The following is a 21485-nucleotide window of genomic DNA, read 5'->3' as shown; positions in this document are numbered from 1 at the left end:
GTGGGGTAGCTTTGTTATTAAAGGAAGGGATCAGTGCAGTTGTGAGTAATGATATAGGTGTAATAGATCATGATGTGGAATCAGTTTGGGTGGAAATAAGGAATAGCAAGGGAAAGAAATCATGGGTGGGAATGGTCTATAGGCCCCTGAGGAGTTGCCTCTCTCTGTAGGACAAAATATTAATCAGGAAATAACGGAGGCGTGTAAGAAGGGCACTGCAATTATCATGGGTGATTTTAATCTGCATATAGACTGGACAAATCAAATTGGCATGGGTAGCATGGAAGAGGAATTTGTAGAGTACCTCAGAGATTGTTACTTAGAGCAATACGTTGCAGAACCTACTCGGGAACAGGCTATTTTAGATTTGGTAATGTGTAATGAGGTAGGATTAATAAGAGATCTCGTAGTTAAGGATCCTTTCGATGGGAGTGATCATAACATGGTAGAATTTCAAATTCAGTTTGAGGGCGAGCAACTCGGTTTTCAAACCAGTGTCTTCAACTTAAACAAGGGCAATTACAGAGGTATGAAGACAGAGTTGTCTAAAGTGGGATGGGAAGATAGACTACAGGGGAAGTCCGTAGATGAGCAGTGGCAGACTTTTAAGCAGATATTTCATAATACTCAGCAAACATTTATTCCAGTAAGAAGGAAGGATTCGAAGAGAATGAAGAACAACCCGTGGATAACAAAGGAAGTTAAGGAGAGTATCAAATCAAAAACAAAGGCGTACAATGCGGTGAAAACGAGTGGTAGGCCAGAGAATAGGGAATTTTTTAGAAACCAGCAGCAGATGACTAAAAAACTAATAAAGAGGGAGAAAATTGATTTTGAGAGTAAATTGGAAAGAAATATAAAAAACAAACAGTAAGCTTCTACAGGTATATTAGAAGGATGAGAGTAGCTGAAGTGAGTGTGGGACCCTTAGAGGATGAGAATTAATAATTAGAGGGGAATTAATAACAGGGAACAGGGAAATGGCAGGTTATTTAAACCAATATTTTGCATCTGTCTTCACGGTGGAGGACACTATAAACATCCCAACAATAATAGATGAGCAAGGTGTAAATGGGAGGGAGGAACTTGTAACAATCTCTATCACGAGGGAAAAGGTGCTGGACAAAGTGATGGGACTAAAGGCAGACAAGTTGCCAGAACCTGATGGCCTGCATCCAAGGGTTTTAAAAGAAGTGGCTGCAGAGATAGTGGAGGCATTGGTCATAATATACCAAAACTCACTGGATTCCGGTAGGGTACCAGCGGATTGGAAAACCGCGAATGTGACACCCCTGTTCAAGAAAGGAGGGAGACAGAAAGCAGGAAACTATAGACCACTTAGCTGAACATCAGTCATTGGGAAAATGCTAGAGTCCATGATGAAGGAATAAATAGCAGGACATTTAGAAAAACATAATGCAATCAAACAGAGTCAACATGGTTTTATGAAAGGAAAATCATGTTTGACAAATTTGTTAGAGTTCTTTGAGGATATAACAAGCAGAGTGGATAAAGGGGAACCAGTAGATGTAGTGTCTTTGGATTTTCAGAAGAGGTTTGATGAGGTGCCACATCAAAGGTTACTGCACAAAATAGGAGCTCAGGGTATTGGAGCAAAGAAGGATGAGAGGTGACTTGATAGAGGGGTACAAGATGATGAGAGGCATAGATAGAGTGGATAGCCAGAGACTTTTTCCCAGGGTGGAAAGGGCTATCACCAGGGGGCATAATTTTAAGGTGATTGGAGGAAGGTTTCGGGGCGATGTCAGAGGTAGGTTCTTTACACAGAGTGGTGGGTGCGTGGAATGCGCTGCCAGCGGTGGTAGTAGAAGCAGATACATTAGGGACATTTAAGCTACTCTTGGATAGGTACATGGATGATAGTAGAATGAAGGGTAGGTAGTTAGTTTGATCTTAGAGTAGGTTAAAGGTTCAGCACAACATCGTGGGCCGAAGGGCCTGTACTGTGCTGTACTGTCCTATGTTCTATGTTCTATAATGTGTTGGCATGGATTGAGGATTGGCTAACACACAGAAGACAGAGAGTTGGGATAAATGGATCTTTTTCAGGTTGGAAAGCCATAACTAGTGGGGTGCCACAAGGATCGGTCCTAGGGCCTCAACTATTTACTATCTATATTAATGACTAGGAGGAACGGACAGAGTGTAGTGTATCCAAATTTGTTGACGAAACAAAAATAAGTGGGAAGGCATGTTGTGATGAGGACACAAAGAATCTGTAAAGGGATATAGATAGGTTAAGTGAGTGGGCAAAAACTTGGCAGATGGTGTTCAATGTGGGAAAATGTGAGGTAATCCACTTTGGTAGGAAGAATAAAAAGGCAGATTATTATTTAGATGGAGAAAGACTGCGGCACAGTGGCGCAGTGGGTCGCACCGCAGCCTCACAGCTCTAGCGACCTGGGTTCAATTCTGGGTACTGCCTGTGTGGAGTTTGCAAGTTCTCCCTGTGTCTGCGTGGGTTTCCTCCGGGTGCTCCGGTTTCCTCCCACATGCCAAAAGACTTGCAGGTTGATAGGTAAATTGGCCATTATAAATTGCCCCTAGTATAGGTAGGTGGTAGGGAATATAGGGACAGGTGAGGATGTGGTAGGAATGTAGGATTAGTATAAATGGGTGGTTAATGGTCAGCACAGACTCGGTGGGCCGAAGGGCCTGTTTCAGTGCTGTATATCTAAATAAAAAATAAAAAATAAAATACTGCAGTACAGAGGGATCTGGGTGTTCTTGTACAGGAAACACAAATAGTCAGCATGCAGGTGAAGCAGGTAATTAGGAAGGTAAATGGAATTTTGGTCTTTATTGCTGGGGGGGTTAGAGTTTAAAAATAGGGAAGTCTTGTTACAACTGTATACGATGTTGGTGAGGCCACACCTGGAGTACTGCGTACAGTTTTGGTCCCCGTATTTAAGGAAGGATATATTAGCGTTGGAGGCAGTTCAGAAAAGGTTCACTAGGCTCATTACTGGGATGAAGGGGTTGTTTTATCAAGAATGACTAAACAGGTTAGCCTTTATTCATTGGAGCTTAGAAGAATGAGAGGTGATCTTATTGAAACATATAACATTTGAAAGGGGCTTGACAGGGGGTAGATGTTGAGAATATGTTTCCACTGGTGGGGGAATCTCAAACTTGGGGACGTGGTTACAGAATAAGGGGGCACACATTTAAAACTGAGATGCGAAGAAATTTCTTCTCTCAGAAGGTGGTGAATCTCTGGAATTCTCTGCCTCAGAGTTAGATTTTTTAGATTTTTAGAGATACAGCACTGAAACAGGCCCTTCGGTCTGTGCCGACCATTAACCACCCATTTATACTAATCCTACACTAATCCCATATTCCTACCACATCCTCACCTGTTCCTATATTCCCCTACCACCTACCTGTACTCGGGGCAATTTATTATGGCCAATTTACCTATCAACCTGCAAGTCTTTGGCTTGTGGGAGGAAACCGGAGCACCCGGAGAAAACCCACGCAGACACAGGGAGAACTTGCAAACTCCACACAGGCAGTACCCAGAATTGAACCCGGGTCGCTGGAGCTGTGAGGCTGCGGTGCTAACCACTGCGCCACTGTGCCGCCCTCGTTGTGGAGGCTAGGTCACTCAATGTATTTAAGGAGGAGGTAGATAGATTTTTGAAATCTCAGGGAGTCGAGGATTATGTGGAGCAGGCCCGAAAGAGGAGTTGAGGCCTGGGACAGATCAGCCATGATCTTATTGAGTGGCGGGGCAGGCTTGAGGGGCTGAATGGCCTACTCCTGCTCTTACTTCTTGTGTTCTTGTATTCTTGTGTGACTGAAGGTCCTTCCAGACCAATGAGCTCCACTGGTTGTCCAGCCATTAAAATCAATGATCAGACAATCCTGTGTTGCGAAATGGACACACTGACCTCTGAGCCATCCTTCCATCTTCACTCCATTGAGGGAGACTTGGTGTTGTTAATGGACTCTCCTCACTGCAGAACCGAGGATAATACAAGGTTTTAACTCTGATTTTGGTTGCCAACCCCAGTTGGGTGCATTCCTGGAGGTTTCATCACATGATCTCCCAACCCCACACTCCTACCATTGGCCCATCCTCCAGGTGCACTGCCTCAGCACAGCCAATCAGAAAGGGGTTAGACTCTTTGTTTCCCGATTGGATTAATCTTGACTTTAAACCAGCCTCTTCCCCCCAACCCGTATCCACAGTTTCTTTTGAACTAGTGAATGAAATAGTTCCTATAAAATGAAACAAAAACACAATTCTGTTTAACAGTCTCTGGTTTTTCTCCCAGGTTTTGCTCCCAGCAGCGTCCTGGAGATCGATCTTCATTCCAGGAGACTCCAGGACAAGCCTGGAGGGTTGGCAAGTCCTAATGTTGTTGCTCATTGCCAAATCCATCTATTGTTACTGGGGGCATGGATTGACCTATCAAAACCTACCAATAACCGTTGAGGATTTGAGCAAATGAATATAATGCGTTGGTCTAATGTTCCATTGTCTGCTATTTTAGCAAGTGTGTTGACCCATTTGAGATTGGCGGGTTAACATCTGTCTTAAAACAGCAGGCGGAGGAACGAGCTGGCTCGGAGTTGACTCAGAATGGACACCAGCAGAGATTGCGAAATTGTAGATCAATAGATTCATTCAAAAGTAAAGATGAAACTCTTATTATTGCACACGATAAATCATAGGCGAACTAACATCTCCACTATTATTAAACTCCCACAGCCTGAAGAGGTTGACTTCATTTTGTGTTAGAGGTGGTTACAGTGCAGTTATGTTGTAGTAAAGCCAAAACATAGCTATCATACAAGAGGTTTTTTTTATTCATTCTTGGGATGTGTGTGTCACTGATGAGGCCAGCATTTATTGCCCATCCCTTGGTACCTTGGTGACCTCGTCGATGGTCACGATGTTGAGGTCCTTACACGCTGGTAGTCCTGCCACTGCTGGTCCACTCGTGTCTACTAGGTAGAACGTTTGTGGTTTCCATGCCGACTTACCATAGCTGCATTGCTTTGGTAGTGTGCCACTGCAAGGGATGGGTGACCCGTTGTATGCAGATAACTTGGCAGTTGTTGGTTGTATCATTGCTTTCCAATGACTCCGGTACATATCTTTAAGTATTCCGACTGGTAGGATATTTGCACTAGCGTCGATGTCAATCTTAACTCTGAGTGTGTGTTTGCCTGCTTTCTTTGTGATGTCAATGATGGCAAAAGCTTCCAGTTGTTTAACTTCAACAAAGTGATGTGTCAAGTTCACAATGTGGAACGCCTGTTCATTCTCTGGCTGAGAATTACACCTCGTTGAGTCTCGTCTCAGGTCTATTTCGCTGTGGACTTTGTGTATCGGTTTGCATTTACACAGGTCTCTGGTGCTCTCCTTGCTGCTGTTGCCCTGTTGCTGCACCTGTCTTCTGTTTGTCTGTGTCCTGCTGCAGCTTCTCGCTGCATCTTTGGAGGCAGATTTCTTGCACAGGCGGGCCCAGTGTCCTTTTGCACCGCATGCCTTGCATAGGTCATGAAATGCAGGACAATTTCACCGTGAGTGGGACAGACCGAACTTACCATACACTTGCTTGCTCTTTTCGACCTGGTTATGGTGGCGATACTATTGGCTGCACCTAATGCTTGCAGATGCTGTTGTACAACTACAATGGCTTCGTATTTCCTGCCATGTTCCAGCAATGTATCAATGCTGTGACCTTTCTTTTTACCCAAGAGGTTTTTCTGGAATGCTTCAATGTGTGTCACAGAGAAATCACATTCATTACCTCCACTACGCCTTCTATTGATGAACTGATCAATTGATTCCTGTGGCTGTTGCTTGCAGAACATCAATTCCAGGTGGTGAATTCTAAAATGCACTCTTAATTGGAGCTGATCTTCTAGCACTTTCCATAACATTGTGGGATCTTTCTGGTCCTCGTCAGATGTTCTTGTGGTGTTGATTCTGTGTAATCCATCATTTTCAACTGTTATTAGTATTTTTACAGCCTGTTTTTCTGGTTCCACAATTATTTGGTCTGTGAAGAATAACTGCATTCTTTCGTTGAACGGTTGGAACTCGGATAGGATATCCAAGGCCTTCGAGTTCATGCTGGGAACTTTTGGTCTCTATATTTCTGCTGTTCTTTTGCTTTAAAACCTGCTTTAAGACTTGTTCTATGACTCTGCAGAGTTTCCCCTTTACGAGACTGTCTGTTATTTATACTAGCTGCTTTGATTGACAGGAGCAGGAGTTTGCTAGTGCTGTGTGTTTTCTTGCATCCAGCACTTAAGCCTGTTCTGTTTACACAGCTGTTCAATAGGCAGTTCAATGGGTTTTTCTGAGGGTTTTTTTATGTTCATCACACTCGAATGGTTTTAATGATTTTTTTTACTGTGGCTTCATCAATGGAAGCTCTTATTCACACTCGAGTAGTTTAATGGTTTTTTTAACTTTGACTGCATGGATGAAGGCTCTGCAGTGATCTGGGTGTCCCTGCATTTTTTCTAACAGGCACCTCCTGTAATGGCACTGACCTCAATCAGCTCAGAAAAAGAGTCGGGTTTTCCCCATTTTTTTTTACATGGAGCTTTTGAAAAAAAAAACATTATTTGAAGGACTTCAAAGCTTTATTTTGAAACAGTATCCCTCACTTGTTGGCACAATGACTCACCCGATTTACTTGCAGCCTTTCGTTCTGTGCTCTGTCTTCTACAGCTTGAGGTAAGTTCTTTTTTCACTGTTTGAGCCAGTATTTTTGTTGAACTTGCTCTCTACTAGCTGTAGGAAAGGTTGTTTTCAAAGCTGTTTTAACTGTGGTCTTCAACCTCAGACTTTGTCTTCTCACCACAGCTGCCACCATGTAATGAGTTATTTTATGTTGTCTGATGCAACATAAATGAGATGCGTGGAGTTCTGTTATGCTGAAGATCTCAAACAAGTTTATTTCAGCTGACTTATTATTTACAGTACAGAACTAACTATTTACAGAACTTTCCTTGAAGTGTTACAGATGCAGAGTGACTCCGGCTTGCAGTCACAAGACTGCATCCTGGCACTTAGCTCATTAGCATACTATGATCTTAAAGTTACATTACTCTTAAAGGCAAACATACAACAACTTTTGGAGGGTCAGTACTGAGGGACTGCTGCACTGTTGGAGGGTCAGTACTGAGGGACTGCTGCACTGTTGGAGGGACAGTACTGAGGGAGTGCTGCACTAATCGGAGAGGCAGTACTGAGGGAGTGCTGAACTGTCAGAGAGGCAGTACTGAGGGAGTGCTGAACTGTCGGAGAGGCAGTACTGAGGGAGTGCTGCACTAATCGGAGAGGCAGTACTGAGGGAGTGCTGAACTGTCGGAGAGGCAGTACTGAGGGAGTGCTGAACTGTCAGAGAGGCAGTACTGAGGGAGTGCTGAACTGTCGGAGAGGCAGTACTGAGGGAGTGCTGAACTGTCGGAGAGGCAGTGCTGAGGGAGTGCTGAACTGTCGGAGAGGCAGTACTGAGGGAGTGCTGAACTGTTGGAGAGGCAGTACTGAGGGAGAGCTGAACTGTCGGAGAGGCAGTATTGTGGGAGTGCTGAGCTGTCGGAGAGGCAGTACTGAGGGGGTGCTGAACTGTCGGAGAGGCAGTACTGAGGGAGTGCTGAACTGTTGGAGGTGACGTGTTTCAAATGAAATGTAAACCGAGATCCTGGCTATCCAGTCTGGTGGGTGTAAAAGATCCACTGCCACTGTTCAAAGAAGAGCAAGGAATTGCTCCCTGTGCCTGAACAATATTCATCCCTCAACAAGTATCACTAAACACATTATCTGGTTATTATCAGTTTTCTATTTGTGGGAGCTTGCTGTGCACAAATTAGCTGCTGTATTTCCTGTATTACAACAATGACTACCCTTTGAAAAGCACTTCATTGGCCATGAAGGTCTTTGGGATATCCTCAGGATGTGAAAGACGCTATAGAAATGCAAGTTCAGTGTTTATAACTTGAAGATCTGCAGCCACCCGGACCCCACCCATTCCAGCCTCCATATATCGTACAGGCCTCCGGGAGACAGGTGACTGACTGCAGTAGCAGGCAACTGACCTGAACTGCAACTTAAAACCGCATAAAGTTTGCACCCTAACAGCAAAGGAAACGCTTGCTTAGTGAAAGAATCGAATATCACGCAATCAACTCAGTTTCCGTTGTTTTTGCGATCAGCATTAACTTTGTGATACTTTACAAAGCATTAATCAAGCAAGTTAACTTTCCGATGCCGCTGATTTGTATGATCCTAAACTCCACTGCCCACAGGTAATGTTTGCTGCACTGATCCCATATCTGGGGAAATACCTGCAGCTCCTCCCTCACAAAAAGATGTTATCTGATAGATTCCACTCTCACGTGTAATCTGATTCTCTCCATTGCAACTTTTCTCATTCTTTCTTTTCATTAATTCTATTATGGTCGGCATGGACACGGTGGGCCGAAGGGCCTGTTTCTATGCTGTACGACTCTATAACATCATTCCCTCCTGGAACACATTCTTTTCCAGAGTGCCTGATGTCTGGAATTCCTCACCTCCCCAGTCTCCACTTCCTCCTGTACTATAAATCAGGTAATTCCTCAGTGCTGCTCCTGTCCATCCACCTCATCCCTATCCTCTGGAATTCCCTTCCTAAATAAACGTACAGGCTGAATTTAATGATCCCAGCAGTGGGCCCAGAAATGGATAGCCGCCCCACCACCATCACGCAACGGGCGGCCAACTTGCAGAAAGGGTACGCAGCCCGCATTCCCCCCCACTCCAATCATGGTGGGGACAAGATGCAAGTCACGAATTATGGCGTCAGATGACTCCGGAGCAGGTGCTGGCACCATATTTAAAATCCTGCAGCCCTGCATTCACACCGCCCTTAGATTCTTCGGCAGCTTGGTGCAGTTTTAAACTTAGTGTGACTGGTTCCTGTACCTGCACCTCACTCCCCGAGGAGGGCCAAGGCAAGACACAGAGTGACCCCACAGTTCAGTGATGCCTCCCTGCAGATTCTCCTCCAGGCTGCCAAGAGAAGGCGGGAGGTTCTCTTCCCCAGCAATGGCAAGAAGAGGTTCCCCACACCTGACCAAGCAAGCCTGGGTGGAGATCGCAGAGGAGGTCAGCAGCTGTGGGGTTGCCCAGTGCGACTGGGTCCAGTGCAGGAAGAGGGTCAATGACCTGCATTCTGCCAAGGTGAGTTCTCCATACCACTCACCTTTCTGGGGATTGCATGTGAGTACGTGGGATGGTGCGTGACACAGGGAAGGTGGCACCATTACAGCGATGGCAAAGGTACGAGGTTAGGACTGCATCCTGACAGATGCATGGCTGCATCTCGGCCACAGGAAACCGTCCTTCATAGCTCACCCCATTAACACCCCTGACAGCGTGTGGCAGCATGAGAGATATCGATCTCCAGTAGGGTCGAGGGGCTGACACTAGCAGAATTGTCATGTTGAACTCTCTGCCAATCTCTACTATCTCCATCCTTCCTCTTTCAGGACAAGAGGATCCACAATAGAAGGGAGACGGTCCAGAATGGACTGGTGGAGGAGTCCCTGATCTGCGTCGTCTCACCACTGTTGAGGAAGAGGCCTTGGAACTGGGGGGAGACAGGATGGCCGTGCAATTTCCAATGGTGAGACTGGAGTCCCTGTGCAAGAGAGTGAGGATTGGCCTCCATCAACATACTCATTAATGTTGGAGACCCAGATCACACATAGTTGACATGATGAGATCTGCATGGTGTTATGATCATCTAGTTCACAGTTTATATTAATAATTTAGAGATCACTTTTATTTTTGGAGAAATTTAATGTGTAGCTGTAAGATCATTGAAATTCCAGAATTTAAAAAAGTTCAGGACCACCCAAGAGATTTTATTTCCACGTATACTCACAGGGACAGAGTTAGAGAGGCGAGAGTCATAAAACAGCAGGTGATCTCGTTTAGCCCGAAAGTCTGGAAGGAATTGTCCTGTCATTGGTAGCAATATTAATTATTCATGTGGGTATCTGAAAGCAAAGAGAGGTTTTGGAGTTGAAGGTAATTAGCTTAAATTTCCTTTCTTGGACATCTTACATCCACATCTCTATGAAGATAAATGATGTAAGATGATGCCTTTTGGTCAGGTGTTTTTTCTCTGTGCTTTCTAACAAAGAAAGGCAGTTGGCTTTAAAAGCAGCTGGACTCAGGAGCAGGAAGGCCATCAGGAACCAGGGCTGTTTCTGTTTTGGGTAAGGACAAGGCTCAGGCTGGAAAATCCAGATTTGTGAGGTGTTGAAAGAGAGCTGGAGGGTTGTCAAGCCGAATACTAGAGGGAGAATTCCTGGAAATCTCATATCTCGGAAGATAGCTGAGAAACTAAGGAAAATCAAATTCCTAAGAGCTGTGGTACGCTTTGGATTGGTTCCAGGAGAAGTGAACAAACTGGCAAGATCCTGTAAAGTATAGGGGAACTCTTGGGGTGGAAGTAAAATTTAAACTGGAGTGTTCTATTGAGATTTAGACTTTAGAGTATACATCTTCATGTCCTGTTAAGATTTGAAGCTTAAAGTATTTGTTTACAAATTGTAGTGTTAAGATAGTAGTGTTCTGCTTTGTTTAACTCTTGTACAGTAAAGCTTTCTGTTCAAAACATTAAATCTTGTGGCGCAATTCTTTCAGAAATAACTGGGAGTTCAAATTTCTTTTCAAAAATATTACTGGTCTCAAACGGGACAGTAACAACAGCCGAACCCACACATCCTTGTTTTTACTCATGCAGGTCGGTATGTACAGGAGACTGCAGTCACAGTGGGACAGCCGCCAACTTCTGAGGAGGAGGACGACTCAGAGGACACACCATTCCATCACCCTCCTGCACATTCCACCAGTGCAGATACTTTCACCTTGGTGGGTAACTGCGCGGCATGACAATCAGGGTCACAAGCTGGTGAGAGCAGCACATACACGCTTGAGCAGCTGGCTGAGGCTGAGACAGCCGAGGACGCCAACACTCGGAGGACAGTGGGTGGTCAGGCTCATGCAGAGCCCCCGGCCGATGATGAACCTCGGGTGTCGACAGCACAGGGTGGGAGTTCCAAAGAGAGGTAAGGTAATGTCTGGTGGAGATGCCAAAGGAAATGAGCAGCCAATCATTAAATCACCCACCATCACACCCACCTTACACAACCACATTAAATCACCCACCATCACACCCACCTGATACGGTCACATTAAATCACCCACCATCACACCCACCTTACACAACCACATTAAATCACCCACCATCACACCCACCTTACACAGTCACATTAAATCACCCACCATCACACCCACCTGACACAGTCACATTAAATCACCCCACCATTACACCCACCTTACACAACCACATTAAATCACCCACCATCACACCCACCTGACACAGTCACATTAAATCACCCACCATCACACCCACCTTACACAGACACATTAAATCACCCACCATCACACCCACCTTACACAGACACATTAAATCACCCACCATCACACCCACCTGACACAACCACATTAAATCACCCACCATCACACCCACCTGACACAGTCACATTAAATCACCCACCATCACACCCACCTTACACAACCACATTAAATCACCCACCATCACACCCACCTTACACAGTCACATTAAATCACCCACCATCACACCCACCTTACACAACCAGATTAAATCACCCACCATCACACCCACCTTACACAGTCACATTAAATCACCCACCATCACACCCACCTTACACAGTCACATTAAATCACCCACCATCACACCCACCTTACACAGTCACATTAAATCACCCACCATCACACCCACCTTACACAGTCACATTAAATCACCCACCATCACACCCACCTTACACAGTCACATTAAATCACCCCACCATCACACCCACCTTACACAACCACATTAAATCACCCACCATCACACCCACCTTACACAGTCACATTAAATCACCCACCATCACACCCACCTTACACAACCACATTAAATCACCCACCATCACACCCACCTTACACAACCACATTAAATCACCCACCATCACACCCACCTTCCACAACCACATTAAATCACCCACCATCACACCCACCTTACACAACCACATTAAATCACCCACCATCACACCCACCTGACACAGTCACATTAAATCACCCACCATCACACCCACCTTACAGAGTCACATTAAATCACCCACCATCACACCCACCTTACACAGACACATTAAATCACCCACCATCACACCCACCTTACACAACCACATTAAATCACCCACCATCACACCCGCCTTACACAGACACATTAAATCACCCCACCATCACACCCGCCTTACACAACCACATTAAATCACCCACCATCACACCCGCCTTACACAGACACATTAAATCACCCCACCATCACACCCACCTTACGCAACCACATTAAATCACCCACCATCACACCCACCTTACACAACCACATTAAATCACCCACCATCACACCCACCTTACACAACCACATTAAATCACCCACCATCACACCCACCTTACACAGTCACATTAAATCACCCACCATCACACCCACCTTACACAGTCACATTAAATCACCCACCATCACACCCGCCTTACACAGACACATTAAATCACCCCACCATCACACCCACCTTACACAACCACATTAAATCACCCACCATCACACCCACTTTACACAACCACATTAAATCACCCCACCATCACACACACCTTACACAACCACATTAAATCACCCACCATCACACCCACCTTACACAGTCACATTAAATCACCCACCATCACACCCGCCTTACACAGACACATTAAATCACCCCACCATCACACCCGCCTTACACAGACACATTAAATCACCCACCATCACACACACCTTACACAGACACATTAAATCACCCCACCATCACACACACCTTACACAACCACATTAAATCACCCACCATCACACCCACCTTACACAGTCACATTAAATCACCCACCATCACACCCGCCTTACACAGACACATTAAATCACCCCACCATCACACCCGCCTTACACAGACACATTAAATCACCCACCATCACACACACCTTACACAGACACATTAAATCACCCCACCATCACACCCGCCTTACACAGACACATTAAATCACCCCACCATCACACCAGCCTTACACAGACACATTAAATCACCCCACCATCACACCCACCTTACACAGTCACATTAAATCACCCATCATCACACCCGCCTTACACAGACACATTAAATCACCCCACCATCACACCCACCTTACACAACCACATTAAATCACCCACCATCACACCCACTTTACACAACCACATTAAATCACCCCACCATCACACACACCTTACACAACCACATTAAATCACCCACCATCACACCCACCTTACACAGTCACATTAAATCACCCCACCATCACACCCGCCTTACACAGACACATTAAATCACCCCACCATCACACCCGCCTTACACAGACACATTAAATCACCCCACCATCACACCCGCCTTACACAGACACATTAAATCACCCACCATCACACCCGCCTTACACAGACACATTAAATCACCCCACCATCACACCCGCCTTACACAGACACATTAAATCACCCCACCATCACACCCACCTTACACAACCACATTAAATCACCCACCATCACACCCACCTCACACAGTCACATTAAATCACCCACCATCACACCCACCTTACACAACCACATTAAATCACCCACCATCACACCCACTTTACACAACCACATTAAATCACCCCACCATCACACACACCTTACACAACCACATTAAATCACCCACCATCACACCCACCTTACACAGTCACATTAAATCACCCACCATCACACCCACCTTACACAACCACATTAAATCACCCACCATCACACCCACTTTACACAACCACATTAAATCACCCCACCATCACACACACCTTACACAACCACATTAAATCACCCACCATCACACCCACCTTACACAGTCACATTAAATCACCCACCATCACACCCACCTTACACAACCACATTAAATCACCCCACCATCACACCCACCTTACACAACCACATTAAATCACCCACCATCACACCCACCTTACACAACCACATTAAATCACCCACCATCACACCCACCTGACACAACCACATTAAATCACCCACCATCACACCCACCTTACACAACCACATTAAATCACCCACCATCACACCCACCTTACACAACCACATTAAATCACCCACCATCACACCCACCTTACACAACCACATTAAATCACCCACCATCACACCCACCTTACACAACCACATTAAATCACCCACCATCACACCCACCTTACACAACCACATTAAATCACCCACCATCACACCCACCTTACACAGTCACATTAAATCACCCCACCATCACACCCACCTTACACAGTCACATTAAATCACCCACCATCACACCCACCTTACACAACCACATTAAATCACCCACCATCACACCCACCTTACACAACCACATTAAATCACCCACCATCACACCCTCCTTACACAGTCACATTAAATCACCCCACCATCACACCCACCTTACACAGTCACATTAAATCACCCCACCATCACACACACCTTACACAACCACATTAAATCACCCACCATCACACCCACCTTACACAGACACATTAAATCACCCACCATCACACACACCTTACACAACCACATTAAATCACCCACCATCACACCCACCTTACACAGTCACATTAAATCACCCACCATCACACCCACCTTACACAGCCACATTAAATCACCCACCATCACACCCACCTTACACAGCCACATTAAATCACCCACCATCACACCCACCTGACACAACCACATTAAATCACCCACCATCACACCCACCTTACACAGTCACATTAAATCACCCACCATCACACCCACCTTACACAGTCACATTAAATCACCCACCATCACACAAACCTTACACAGACACATTAAATCACCCCACCATCACACCCACCTTACACAACCACATTAAATCACCCACCATCACACACACCTTACACAGACACATTAAATCACCCACCATCACACCCACCTTACACAGTCACATTAAATCACCCACCATCACACCCACCTTACACAGACACATTAAATCACCCACCATCACACCCACCTTACACAGTCACATTAAATCACCCACCATCACACCCACCTTACACAGCCACATTAAATCACCCACCATCACACCCACCTGACACAACCACATTAAATCACCTACCATCACACCCACCTTACACAGTCACATTAAATCACCCACCATCACACCCACCTGACACAGTCACATTAAATCACCCACCATCACACCCACCTTACACAGCCACATTAAATCACCCCACCATCACACCCACCTTACACAGTCACATTAAATCACCCACCATCACCCCCACCTTACACAGCCACATTAAATCACCCACCATCACACCCACCTTACACAGCCACATTAAATCACCCACCATCACACCCACCTGACACAACCACATTAAATCACCCACCATCACACCCACCTTACACAACCACATTAAATCACCCACCATCACACCCACCTTACACAGACACATTTAATCACCCACCATCACACCCACCTGACACAACCACATTAAATCACCCACCATCACACCCACCTTACACAGTCACATTAAATCACCCACCATCACACCCACCTTACACAGTCACATTAAATCACCCACCATCACACAAACCTTACACAGACACATTAAATCACCCCACCATCACACCCACCTTACACAACCACATTAAATCACCCACCATCACACACACCTTACACAGACACATTAAATCACCCACCATCACACCCACCTTACACAGTCACATTAAATCACCCACCATCACACCCACCTTACACAGACACATTAAATCACCCACCATCACACCCACCTTACACAGTCACATTAAATCACCCACCATCACACCCACCTTACACAGCCACATTAAATCACCCACCATCACACCCACCTGACACAACCACATTAAATCACCTACCATCACACCCACCTTACACAGTCACATTAAATCACCCACCATCACACCCACCTGACACAGTCACATTAAATCACCCACCATCACACCCACCTTACACAGCCACATTAAATCACCCCACCATCACACCCACCTTACACAGTCACATTAAATCACCCACCATCACCCCCACCTTACACAGCCACATTAAATCACCCACCATCACACCCACCTTACACAGCCACATTAAATCACCCACCATCACACCCACCTGACACAACCACATTAAATCACCCACCATCACACCCACCTTACACAGTCACATTAAATCACCCACCATCACACCCACCTTACACAGTCACATTAAATCACCCACCATCACACCCACCTTACACAGACACATTAAATCACCCCACCATCACACCCACCTTACACAGACACATTAAATCACCCCACCATCACACCCACCTTACACAACCACATTAAATCACCCACCATCACACACACCTTACACAGACACATTAAATCACCCACCATCACACCCACCTTACACAGTCACATTAAATCACCCACCATCACACCCACCTTACACAGACACATTAAATCACCCACCATCACACCCACCTTACACAGTCACATTAAATCACCCACCATCACACCCACCTTACACAGCCACATTAAATCACCCACCATCACACCCACCTGACACAACCACATTAAATCACCTACCATCACACCCACCTTACACAGTCACATTAAATCACCCACCATCACACCCACCTGACACAGTCACATTAAATCACCCACCATCACACCCACCTTACACAGCCACATTAAATCACCCCACCATCACACCCACCTTACACAGTCACATTAAATCACCCACCATCACACCCACCTTGCACAGTCACATTAAATCACCCACCATCACACCCACCTTACACAGTCACATTAAATCACCCCACCATCACACCCACCTTACACAGACACATTAAATCACCCACCATCACACCCACCTTACACAGTCACATTAAATCACCCACCATCACACCCACCTTACACAGTCACATTAAATCACCCACCATCACACCCACCTTACACAACCACATTAAATCACCCACCATCACACCCACCTGACACAACCACATTAAATCACCCACCATCACACCCACCTTACACAGTCACATTAAATCACCCCACCATCACACCCACCTTACACAGTCACATTAAATCACCCACCATCACACCCACCTTACACAGTCACATTAAATCACCCCACCATCACACCCACCTTACACAACCACATTAAATCACCCACCATCACACCCACCTTACACAACCACATTAAATCACCCACCATCACACCCACCTTACACAACCACATTAAATCACCCACCATCACACCCACCTGACACAACCACATTAAATCACCCACCATCACACCCACCTTACACAGTCACATTAAATCACCCCACCATCACACCCACCTTACACAGACACATTAAATCACCCCACCATCACACCCACCTTACACAACCACATTAAATCACCCACCATCACACACACCTTACACAGACACATTAAATCACCCCACCATCACACCCACCTTACACAGACACATTAAATCACCCCACCATCACACCCACCTTACACAACCACATTAAATCACCCACCATCACACACACCTTACACAGACACATTAAATCACCCACCATCACACCCACCTTACACAGTCACATTAAATCACCCACCATCACACCCACCTTACACAGACACATTAAATCACCCACCATCACACCCACCTTACACAGCCACATTAAATCACCCACCATCACACCCACCTGAAACAACCACATTAAATCACCCACCATCACACCCACCTTACACAGTCACATTAAATCACCCACCATCACACCCACCTTACACAGTCACATTAAATCACCCACCATCACACCCACCTTACACAGTCACATTAAATCACCCCACCATCACACCCACCTTACACAGACACATTGAATCACCCCACCATCACACCCACCTTACACAGTCACATTAAATCACCCACCATCACACCCACCTTGCACAGTCACATTAAATCACCCACCATCACACCCACCTTACACAGTCACATTAAATCACCCACCATCACACCCACCTTGCACAGTCACATTAAATCACCCACCATCACACCCACCTTACACAGTCACATTAAATCACCCACCATCACACCCACCTTGCACAGACACATTAAATCACCCACCATCACACCCACCTTACACAACCACATTAAATCACCCACCATCACACCCACCTTACACAGTCACATTAAATCACCCCACCATCACACCCACCTTACACAGTCACATTAAATCACCCACCATCACACCCACCTTGCACAACCTCATTAAATTATCCACCATCACACCCACCTTACACAACCACATTAAATCACCCCACCATCACACCCACCTTACACAGTCACATTAAATCACCCACCATCACACCCACCTTGCACAACCACATTAAATCACCCACCATCACACCCACCTTGCACAACCACATTAAATTAACCACCATCACACCCACCTTACACAACCACATTAAATTATCCACCATCACACCCACCTTACACAACCACATTAAATCACCCACCATCACACCCACCTTGCACAGACACATTAAATCACCCACCATCACACCCACCTTGCACAGACACATTAAATCACCCACCATCACACCCACCTTACACAGACACATTAAATCACCCCACCATCACACCCACCTTACACAGACACATTAATTCACCCACCATCACACCCACCTTACACAGTTACATTAAATCACCCACCATCACACCCACCTTACACAACCACATTAAATCACCCACCATCACACCCACCTTGCACAACCACATTAAATTATCCACCATCACACCCACCTTACACAACCACATTAAATTATCCACCATCACACCCACCTTACACAACCACATTAAATCACCCACCATCTCACCCACCTTGCACAGACACATTAAATCACCCACCATCACACCCACCTTGCACTGACACATTAAATCACCCACCATCACACCCACCTTACACAACCACATTAAATCACCCACCATCACACCCACCTTGCACAGACACATTAAATCACCCACCATCACACCCACCTTGCACTGACACATTAAATCACCCACCATCACACCCACCTTGCACTGACACATTAAATCACCCACCATCACACCCACCTTACACAACCACATTAAATCACCCACCATCACACCCACCTTACACAACCACATTAAATCACCCACCATCACACCCACCTTACACAGTCACATTAAATCACCCACCATCACACCCACCTGACACAACCACATTAAATCACCCACCATCACACCCACCTTACACAGTCACATTAAATCACCCACCATCACACCCACCTTACACAGTCACATTAAATCACCCACCATCACACCCACCTTACACAGACACATTAAATCACCCCACCATCACACCCACCTTACACAGACACATTAAATCACCCCACCATCACACCCACCTTACACAACCACATTAAATCACCCACCATCACACCCACCTTACACAGTCACATTAAATCACCCACCATCACACCCACCTTACACAGACACATTAAATCACCCACCATCACACCCACCTTACACAACCACATTAAATCACCCACCATCACACCCACCTTACACAGACACATTAAATCACCCCACCATCACACCCACCTGACACAACCACATTAAATCACCCACCATCACACCCACCTTACACAGTCACATTAAATCACCCACCATCACACCCACCTGACACAACCACATTAAATCACCTACCATCACACCCACCTTACACAGTCACATTAAATCACCCACCATCACACCCACCTTACACAGTCACATTAAATCACCCCACCATCACACCCACCTTACACAGTCACATTAAATCACCCCACCATCACACCCACCTTACACAGACACATTAAATCACCCCACCATCACACCCACCTTACACAACCACATTAAATCACCCACCATCACACACACCTTACACAGACACATTAAATCACCCACCATCACACCCACCTTACACAGTCACATTAAATCACCCACCATCACACCCACCTTACACAGCCACATTAAATCACCCACCATCACACCCACCTGACACAACCACATTAAATCACCCCACCATCACACCCACCTTACACAGTCACATTAAATCACCCACCATCACACCCACCTTGCACAGTCACATTAAATCACCCACCATCACACCCACCTTACACAGTCACATTAAATCACCCCACCATCACACCCACCTTACACAGTCACATTAAATCACCCACCATCACACCCACCTTGCACAGTCACATTAAATCACCCCACCATCACACCCACCTTACACAGTCACATTAAATCACCCACCATCACACCCACCTTGCACAGTCACATTAAATCACCCCACCATCACACCCACCTTACACAGTCACATTAAATCACCCACCATCACACCCACCTTACACAGTCACATTAAATCACCCCACCATCACACCCACCTTACACAGTCACATTAAATCACCCACCATCACACCCACCTTGCACAGTCACATTAAATCACCCACCATCACACCCACCTTACACAGTCACATTAATTCACCCACCATCACACCCACCTTGCACAGACACATTAAATCACCCACCATCACACCCACCTTACACAACCACATTAAATCACCCACCATCACACCCACCTTACACAGTCACATTAAATCACCCACCATCACACCCACCTTGCACAGACACATTAAATCACCCACCATCACACCCACCTTACACAACCACATTAAATCACCCACCATCACACCCACCTTTCACAGTCACATTAAATCACCCCACCATCACACCCACCTTACACAGTCACATTAAATCACCCACCATCACACCCACCTTGCACAACCACATTAAATCACCCACCATCACACACACCTTACACAACCACATTAAATCACCCCACCATCACACACACCTTACACAGTCACATTAAATCACCCCACCATCACACCCACCTTACACAGTCACATTAAATCACCCACCATCACACCCACCTTTCACAGTCACATTAAATCACCCCACCATCACACCCACCTTACACAGTCACATTAAATCACCCACCATCACACCCACCTTACACAACCACATTAAATCACCCACCATCACACCCACCTTACACAGTCACATTAAATCACCCCACCATCACACCCACCTTACACAGTCACATTAAATCACCCACCATCACACCCACCTTGCACAACCACATTAAATCACCCACCATCACACCCACCTTGCACAACCTCATTAAATTATCCACCATCACACCCACCTTACACAACCACATTAAATCA

At 45.8% G+C, this 21485-nt stretch overlaps 1 protein-coding gene across 5 annotated transcripts in view; it reads right to left on the bottom strand.

Moving 5' to 3' along the window:
• The window catches only part of LOC137377468 (adhesion G-protein coupled receptor G4-like), a 180525-nt gene that overhangs the window by 95201 nt on the left and 63839 nt on the right, over nucleotides 1-21485 (bottom strand). The window lies entirely within an intron of this gene.

Source organism: Heterodontus francisci, chromosome 15 (genome assembly GCF_036365525.1).
Source record: "Heterodontus francisci isolate sHetFra1 chromosome 15, sHetFra1.hap1, whole genome shotgun sequence".
In the NCBI taxonomy this organism is placed as follows: domain Eukaryota; kingdom Metazoa; phylum Chordata; class Chondrichthyes; order Heterodontiformes; family Heterodontidae; genus Heterodontus; species Heterodontus francisci.
Note: the sequence above shows the minus strand (reverse complement) of the source record. Positions and strands in the feature narration are given on the sequence as shown.